Source organism: Triticum aestivum, chromosome 2D, assembly GCF_018294505.1.
Source record: "Triticum aestivum cultivar Chinese Spring chromosome 2D, IWGSC CS RefSeq v2.1, whole genome shotgun sequence".
Classification (NCBI taxonomy): domain Eukaryota; kingdom Viridiplantae; phylum Streptophyta; class Magnoliopsida; order Poales; family Poaceae; genus Triticum; species Triticum aestivum.
Genome location: NC_057799.1, coordinates 334,987,382 through 334,996,969, shown reverse-complemented (window position 1 = coordinate 334,996,969; position 9,588 = coordinate 334,987,382). Strand labels below are relative to the sequence as shown.

The 9,588-nt window shown below is 41.2% G+C and overlaps 1 long non-coding RNA gene across 46 annotated transcripts; it reads left to right on the top strand.

Moving 5' to 3' along the window:
• The first annotated feature begins 285 nt into the window (after positions 1 to 285).
• On the top strand, positions 286 to 9,167 carry LOC123053029 (uncharacterized). 46 transcript variants are annotated; one of them, XR_006425313.1, is made up of 16 exons: positions 286 to 799; positions 914 to 2,280; positions 3,511 to 3,578; positions 3,844 to 3,975; positions 4,059 to 4,157; positions 4,830 to 4,909; positions 5,020 to 5,069; positions 5,158 to 5,237; positions 5,318 to 5,396; positions 5,897 to 5,923; positions 6,023 to 6,175; positions 6,500 to 6,594; positions 7,010 to 7,188; positions 8,319 to 8,356; positions 8,570 to 8,639; positions 8,815 to 9,167. It is a non-coding gene; the product is annotated as an uncharacterized lncRNA (long non-coding RNA). The 46 variants fall into 46 exon arrangements; XR_006425307.1 differs by having other exon boundaries at positions 5,315 to 5,396; positions 6,001 to 6,175; XR_006425289.1 differs by having other exon boundaries at positions 5,315 to 5,507; positions 6,001 to 6,175.
• Positions 9,168 to 9,588: the final 421 nt, after the last annotated feature.

Sequence of the window (9,588 nt, the reverse complement as noted above, 5' to 3'; positions counted from 1 at the left end):
TTCCTTCCTTTCTGTTCCTTTCCTCTCAGGAATTAAGCGTGGGTCGGTGAGGAATGCTAATAGTCTCTACTCCTAATGTCTCAGTTGATAGTCCGCGTTCCGGGTTTTATTTTCGTCCCACCTAACACGGTCTTTTTTGGTACTTCTTTCGTCCCACTAGAGACGGTTTTTTTTCGTCCTCGATCCCACCTCCCGCATCCCCTCGATTCCCACCTCCGCCCTCGAACCAGGAAATAAAAATCGGTATGCTCCCACTATGTCCACTGCTAAACCCTCCGGTTCATCGAAAAAAACTCGCACCTGAAAAAAATCTACGAAAATTAACCTACGCCCCGACCGCCGCCCGCGGGTCGCCCGCTCCCTCGCGCCCCTGTTGCTCCCTCCTCGATCCCGATCTGGATCGAGGGGACGAGGAGCTCCTGCCTCCCCGAGACCCCGACGGCCGGCCTCCTCCTCGCCCCGCCGCTGCGTCCGGCGCCGCCACGGCCTCTGGAGCCAGGGAAGCCATGGCCTGAGCTCGGCCTCGAGGTCCCCGCCGCCGTCTCCTGCAGCTTCTGCCCCGCCGCCTCACCGCCCGAGCTCGCCGTCGCGCCGCCGCCGGCTCTGGTCGCCTCCACCTCCGCTCCAGGCAACCCTCGGTCGCCGGCTCGCTGGAGCACGACGGCAGACGATGGATGCCTGGTTGTGTGCGACGGATGCAGTTCTCACGCGCAAACTAGGGTTGGAGCCGCCAGCTCTTCATCCTGCCCGCCGGCGGCGAGTCTTCCCGTCCCGTACTGCCGCCTCCCCGTTATCACAGGTATCTCCACCCCTTCCTCTTTCCCCCTCTTCTCTCCTCTCCCTTCTCCTTCCTCCATCTCTGTTCCCTTCCCCCTCCCACCCCGTTATCTGTTCATGTTGTTGGCACCTGAAGAAGTTGGTGGCATGGTGAAGCCCCTGAGCAAAAGTTGCAGGAGTCTTTGAAGGAGTTGGAGAAGTCTTAAACCTAAGTCCGAATCCAATTTCGTGGGAACAAGCATATATTCCATGAATTTTCCATTAGATTCAGTGGACAGGTAATGTCCTCAACGACACTTGCACACCCTAAACCCTAAAAGAAACAACTAGATGCCTTGGGTAATTTTGGCTGCATCCGTCTTGGTTAGTTGGTTTACATGTGAATTCACACGTTTAAAGGGCATGTGACCATTAACTTTATAAGTATTTATCCACGTTCTAAAGGAATTAAATAGGATGCAGTAGTGCAGACATTCAAAGGAGGTGGGAAGTGTGCATATGCTTTATGTTAGTTATATGCACAGGGCAGCCTATCAATATAGAGGTGTCATTCAGACAGAGCTCTTTGAATATAATAAGACAAAAGATCGGGTTCCTGATTTTTTTATAAGAAGATTCTTCTATATGTTCAGTTACATGATTTTTAATTTGATCATCTTCTTTGAACAATTTTTGTGCTGACTATGATATTTCTTTTGATTTGTAGGTTCATCTGGTCCTTTACTCCTCACATAATAACTGTGAAACTTAATGAGGAACTTCTGAAAAATGCTCCCTCCCCTCTGATGTCTATTTGGTTACTTATGCTTGTGTGGTCTGGTTGTTCCTAAGTGCTTTCGGACATTATTATTTGTGTGATCAGCATTGAGTAGATTGCCTGCAGCAAGATAACTTGAGTTTTTTTTACTTAAGTAAACGATATGTAAATAGCTCTAAGTTAACTGGACATTTTGTCGCATTGGCTTGAATCTGCATGTTGCATCATTTGTGCACAATGAAAACTGTATGAACCTGCATTGGATGGTGTATTTGTAGGAAGGTTATCCTTTCTTCAAGGACTGGAAGTTTCCTGGTAAGTGTTCCTTTTTCTTAAAAACTCTGTGTTTGTTCGCTGTAATATTTTGTTTACATCAGGTTTCTCTTTCCTTTTGTGGGCATAATGGGCGAGACAATAATATTCAGAAAGTTGTTGTTTTAGGGAAACTGCTAACTCCATATGTCAGACCCATATCATTGTTGAGCATGCATAGTGTTCCTATGTCATTTCTATGATGTATTTGTTTCCTTTTATATCACAGTAGTCTTCATTTTGGCCATGTACCTTCAAACTGAACCAAAAATGGTTTGTCTGATGACATGTTTGAGGAGATTCTTGATATGAAACAGTAGATATGAGGGTGACCGTTTTTTTTGCAAGTTTTGTCCGTGGAATCTTTTTGCAGTTGATAAGACATGGGCTGGACTTACTTCCGATCTGCAATATTTTCGGTAAAGTGATTCAAGGTATGTTCGATTGTTTACTTAGGGTGGTTACTGAACCTCTTCCATTGTATAAGAACTAACCTTCCATTTTAGAAAATATCCCAGCAGGTTACAAACCTAACTGATTGCTTGATAGTTCTTGTTTGAACTGTCGATATTTATAGCTTAATCTGGAGTAAACAAGCCATATAATTATATCATCTTACTATTCTTAGCACTGCATTGATAAGCACCCCATTCTTTGAAAATGTTGAGTTTTATCTTATTATAGGTTTTGATACCAGCACCATTTTGGGTCATAGGAGCGAAAAGCATCTCTTAAATCATGACTTGCTATACTAATCAAGAGGGAGGAAGCAATTAAACCTGTAGAAACCATGAATGAAAAAAAATCATATACCTACCTATACCGTATATCACTTAATCATATGTTTGCATCATTGAGCCGCATTGTCAGCTGGCTAATGGCAACTGGTCCATGGAAACTCCTTAATAGTTAGCCAAAGAAACCTCATCGCGTGGGCACTAGATGGCCTTGCTGCGGCCCTGTGTTACACGCCTGTTTCACTCGAAGCCGTGCCCAGGAGTGCGTCGATGGTCGTTGCCTGCCTCACGCCAAGCTCATCGCTTTGGAATTGACTAGGCATAGGTCATTGTGATCAGGTGGGCAATGCGGCCATCATCGGCGTACAGAAGGATAAGCGGCGACAAGGGTGGGACACGGTGTTAAAATTTAGGGTGTAGACATGTGTGTGGAAGGAGGTGTTGAGACATGCTTATTGTCTAGAAGCATATCATATATTTTCTCCCGTTGCAAGCTATCTCCCCCTGCCTCTCAAAATACAGTAATTGATTGCCTGAATACGTATATGGAATGTGAAACAATATTGCTTACACTAATTGGAATGGAGCTAAATTTTCTTCAATATTTGAATATATGCCTTCAAATATGCAAGATTATACTCCCTCCGTTCCGAATTACTTGTCGCAGGTATGGATGCATCTAGATGTATTTTAGTTCTAGATACATCCATTTCTGCGACGAGTAATTTGGAACGGAGGGAGTAGTTTCCTTTATGAGTATGATGCAGGATTATCACTTATGCAGTTTGATACTTGTGCTGAAATCTTACTTTATTTGAATCTCGATTCTGTTTCAAGCATACTTTGTCGAATTCTCATTGGTTTCATGGTCTCTACAAAATAAAACATCCACTTTAGTTAACTTCTCATTGGTTTCATGGTTTCCAGGAAACAAACATCCACTGTGTCAATCACTCAAGATGGTGCATGCAGTTTTCCTGAAAGTTAAGTCTGAGGTAGTCAACAATACATATGCATATATGAATATGTCTCCTGGACTTGAACTTCGATTAATGAAAAGACACTTTCAACTTTGTCAGTTTCATTCACACATTGTTGTGATCTAGAAAGCATACCAAAAAATTGCTTTTTGAAAATGCACTTGGCTCTGAACATGTATGGATCCCAGTGCACCATTTCACTCAATTTTGGAGAAATATGATAATACCCATGGCATTTGGTGCCGGCTGACCCTGACGGTGTGGCATTCGCCCTTTTCAGAGCCTGCTCCTACATAAAGCTGGGTGACGGGACGACGGCCAATTTCTGGGAGGACAAATGGTTGCCGGGTGGGCGTTCCGTCTAAGACCTGGCACCAACACTGCTCACTTTTGTGCCCAAGAGCACAACTAGGTTTACTTCTGCCTTCCTTTTGACTGCAATTCCTTGTGTGAGCTCCTCCCTCTAATTCATGTCCTCCTAGTTTATTTTTTCAGTCATCTAGGGTTTGGATGGGGCTGGGTTCCTACAACGACGGCAACAGAGGCGACAAACACCACTTTGCAACCTCGCCGAACTGTGTTGCTGAACTGAAGGTACTGTAGCAATCCTTCTGGTTTGGTAGCTACAACCGAGATACTTAGCTTGTTTATGCCTTCATTTTTTTGTAGTAAAAAACATGATTCCAGCATGTGTAGAGTATTAGATTTCAGTTGTTTGTTGTAGTTTGTTTTGCAACCTCGCCGAACTGTGTTGCTGAACTAAAGGTACTGTAGCAATCCTTCTGGTTTGGTAGCTACAACTGAGATACTTAGCTTGTTTATGCCTTCATTTTTTTGTAGTAAAAAACATGATTCCAGCATGTGTAGAGTATTAGATTTCAGTTGTTTGTTGTAGTTTGTTTTCAGGGTTCAGTAAATTCTGCATCAATATTTAAATTTTTAGTATCAAGCGATGATGAGCAAGGTCCGCTTCTGATTGTTGTATGCCAACCCATGTTTTCTATTTGTAGATGGTTGTGTTTTTGCAGTTGGCCTACATCTGATAATTAGTAGTTAATGTCTGGATTACTTTCGACCAAATATTTCGAAAGCTGCTTGTTCTTTTGTACGTATCTGTGTTGGATTATCAATGCATGATCTAATTATCATTTTCTTCATATCGATATCCTATTAATTACTACTACATCAAGGATCTTCATGTTGTTCGTTTTCTTACAAATCCACTCATTGGTAATGATGGTTTAATTTCTTTGATATTTTCTTCAGTGTAGGGACAGCAGCAGTTTTACCACCGATGGTGTTGCATGTAAGCTGGATGTTCTCATTGTTCTGTTGGCTCTGATCGGGTGAGTTCTTCCCTATTTCCTTTTTGATGCCTCCGTATGCTTAACCTATTATGGTTTTAGTTGTAGTGTGAATGTTTTATAGTTTATATTTTTTTTGTGTTCTCTGGCAGTGTGTATGCTATGAAGTTAAGGTTCTTAAGATTAATGATGTTTATAGAAGGTAGATACAGTTTTATCATTCATTCATGATCATATTTGGCCTCTCTTAGTGGCCAGTCTATGGTAAATCTAATAGTTGCTCTTGATAGTGATGCAGGATGTGAGGTACAACTATCAAAGTGACATTAATTTTGGTTGTGATTCCTATCCGCAGCCTCTTCTACACTAGGTGAGAAATTGGTTAAAAGAGTACATTTTATTACTTTTCTAAAAATATCTTCTGAGAAACATGATTATTATGTTCAGTAGTGTTGCTTCTCTATTCCAAAGGCACATGGAAGTTTATCTTCAGAGAAGGAAAACACTCGACGATCTGGCTCTGTCTCAGGTATATGCTCCCTCGCCCGCAAGATCCTCTCTCTCCCATCTACGCATCGCAACAGCACTTCAGCTCCTCTTGTGGATTCTCACCAGATCAGGCCACCTCACTCACCTTCAGGTAAACCTTGAGCGACGACACAGTATGTTTTCGCGAACTAATCTTCTTTAGTCAACCTATCGATCCTTGTTGCGTGTGCTTCTTAATCGACATGTGAATAATCTGTTGATGCATGGAAATACATACTGATCTCCTATTTTCTTGCTGCCTGCAAGATAGTATATGCATGAATCTTGTTCAACTACAACAACCTGAAAGCCATGTTATTCTCAGAAAAATTATCATCTACGGTTGTATGCATATGCCTCTTGATATTTACCAGCTCTTCTTAGGATTGCCTAACTAGCATACATATCCTAGCTAGAACATAAGAGTTTGAATTTGTACATGTGAACTGCACATTAAGTTACTATCACCACTGTTTAACAACACTGTTGATTATGACTCAGGTTTGTAAACAGTCATCCATACCATAGGTACGTACGTTAATGCAGAAGCACTACTATGGAATTAGATGTAGTAAGTAGTAATTGCGTCAATCTGAACATTTTAGCAAGTTCATGCATCAACCTTAGGGTCCATCGGTGAAACAAAGCCAATCATATGAATTGAAGGAGCTACTGAAATAAAGTGGAAAGAACAAAGAGAAAATTGAAGATTATCTATATGAACATTCCGAGAATGGGATAGGAGAGGTGGTTCTTCCCAACAGGAAAAAGAGTGGAGCGGTACTGTTATCCTGCCTTTTCTACTACAATCCCAGTTAGCATAATAACATACGTGACATGAAAAATCATATTATCGATTCAATTATGATTCAAGCAACATGAACAATTATCCGTGAAATTCACTTCCAAAACCTGGTTTTATTTAGTTCTAACTTCAGGATAGACATTTACTGTATTGTAATTGCCAGACTTCCAAAATTCTATTATTACCATTGTTTAACAACACTGTTTTTGTCACGGGAAAATTATAGATGGATAAACGTCTCAAATCATACACTATAAAGCTTCCAACACTTGCTTACAGTGTCTTTCTTGTGTAATCAGTCTGTCGTGATGGACAAAGTTAAGATCCCAACAAAAAGTGCTTCTTGATGCTATGATGCAGCAACTTAACCTTCCAAATTACAGTTTACTAAACAGTAAGTGCTTCTCGATGCTATTTTCTGCTTTTCTACTTCTTTGCTCTGCTTTACACAATTCACATGGCATTCGAGTCCTTTTATTTAGGACCAGGGAAAAACTCTAATTGTTAACTTTGTATTTTCCAACTAACTAGCACATATCTTGCCTAAGCGCATGCCTAGGCAAGCTTAAGCAATGCGTTCTGTTCTGGCCTAGCGCCTAGGCGCTTACATCCTTTCCCCCTTGCTTGCTTTGTTGTTCAGAGCACAGAAGAATTATATTCAAGTATACATCACCGCTGTTATTTTACTTGCTTGCAATTACAGTGTATTTTAAAACACACTTAGCGAACATCTGCTCGTGCTTACAATGCTCTATGAGGGAAATAATAGATCAATACTTGCTTTTTTGCTCCTTTTGAACGGTTGTCAGGACCTCGCCGGCAGATCCCTCAGCTATCAGGGAAGGCAGTCATCAGCGGAGATTGAGGGCGCCTCTCCGGCGAGAGTGCTCATGTCGTGGTGGTTTTCCACCAGCAGCGTGGGGGAGGCGGTGTCCTCTGCAGCTAGGTCTACTTACTGGCGACCTCACCATCACCAGCCCACCTGCAGGTATGCTAGCTCCTCTTCTATTAATGGAAAAAGGAGATGCTCAAATGGATTGGGTGGTACCTTCCTGAAAGTATTGTAGGGATGGACATATGGATTGATTGGTAGGCCCCTGAAAGCTACACAGATCTGAACCGATAACTTCAATAAGAATGTGTATCCCAACTCCTTTTATAATCTTGAATCCTTCTCGGTCCTACTAAACTGTAACTCATGTTTCGTATTGGAAACAATATGTTGGACATTCCTAACCTGGCCAAGGGAATGTATTGCCCACCTACAGTGAGAGATACATACGAAATAGGTCCTACTAAACACCTAAAAGGATGAGTTACAGTAGGTGTGCATACTGTACTAACATTTTTGCTATCTTTATGCTCCATATGGATGGGAACTAAAAGGATGATGATATTATTCTACCTTTCAATATTTGGCGGCGCATGTTTAAGAAAATCATAGTGACTAATAAGCATGTCATTTTCTAGAAGGGGCTTGACTGGAATGTATTTATATAGTTAATAAAATCATAGTGACTAATTCTTCAGTTCCTCTATTTAGATTAGAGGTGTATGCATGCATATTAGCCAAGTGATCGGTCTTTCCAGGTCAAAAGAGAAAGTGACCAATGTTTTGGCATATTTTCCTATTAAGAATAAATGGATATGCCCATGCACGTATGCACACAGATTTCAGGTTACAGTTTAATTAGGAAACAGATGATACCTCATTGTGTCGTCGTGGTCTGAGAAGAGGGGATATACTTGGTGAATATATATGTTCCACCCGACCATTGTGTTTCTTGGTCTTTTTAACTATTTTGGTTGATGGTCGATCAAGAGGTAGTAGAAACAGATGCAAAAAGAGAGGTGCAGATTTGAGAACTGGCTGACTATAAAAAATAACTCTATATGAAGATTAATTGTAAGGATATGATGCTTCAAGAAATAATGTGCATAATTAAGTCTGGTGCTTTTAACTAGACATGTTGATATGGCCATTGTTTCTTGTTGTGCTTCACCGGCGTCGATGCCACCAACTTCAAGTTCGTCCATCTTGTGATAATGTTTTTGGATTATAGAGCATTTGTAAAGGGCAGTTGATCTTCTCATTGGTTTCATTGGCGTTGTATGCAGGGTCTCAAAAGGTCTGCTGTTCCTGGATGGTGCGTGTGGTATAATCCCCATCTCCCCCAACTTTTCTTTTGTTACCATGCTTTTATCATCATTCACAGTAATTTATACTTGCGCCTCTTGTCATGTGCTCCACCATTCCTCTCCTGTTCTAGGTCCAAAATGATTTGTTTAATTGTGTTGTGCATGTTATTTCACGGTTGCATCCTTTTTGGTGCTCTATTTAAATCTTTGTTCTCCACTCACTGCCTTAGATAGCTGCATATGAGGATGTACGAAGGATTTGGCTGCGAACTCAATCAGACCATTGGATTGAAGCTGAAGGTATACTTTGGCTGCTTTTCCTGTTGTTTTTGTTCCTCTTTTCATGTGTGTTCAGGATTTTCTCCCTCCTTTTTTCCGCTTTAGAGCCTCAAATTTGACAAGCATATGTTGTCGATTAGTGAGTAATGAATTGACAATATCTTGATCTATGTTGACTCTCATTCTCTACTTTCAGGGGGCATTGCAAAGATACGAAGGAATGGCCTTTCGTTCATAACCTGGTCAGCTACACAACATCTGGTCGTACATGTTTCTGTTGCAGCGGCCCAGTTACGTGGAGAAGAATGGCATACGCTGAGGATTGTGTCAGCTGATTTTCTAACTCATGTTTAGCTCATGGATTCTCATTTATCTCTTCAATTTACACAAGGAGGTGCATTATCAGCTCTTATGTATTTTCTTAATAACCGTTGATAGGAATGACAACTATGTTGAGATGTGGTAGACCATTGAATGACTTTTGGTCCAGAATGAAAAATAGAGGCATAATTATTGTAATTTTGTTGCTGCTAATTTCTTTCAAACGAAGCATGGCTTCTAATCCACAAATCACGCTAACTAATGTTCATCACTTCATAACGCCTATAAGAAGTATCTCTCCTTATCTACCTTCCTTCCTAATAGCATTGTAAATATTCTATCATAAGCTTCTTAGAACATTATGTATCATGAATAATCCATGTGTTCCTATCTGCCCCTAAATATATTTTTGTTCACTCTTTCTATACTTGCCTCACTCTCGCCCCTTGCGCCATTGGTGCAACAGGTCATCGATCAATGGCTCATTTAGAACACGAGTTACTGCATTTAGTGAGAAGCCTGAGGGTTGTGAGTTAGCGGGATGGGGGTTGGGGTTGGTCTGTTCAACTACGGATGTCTAAGTGGAATAATTTCCCTACATTAGAAAATGTGGCAAATTGCATGAGCGAGTGGTTCATTGCCTTTTTTC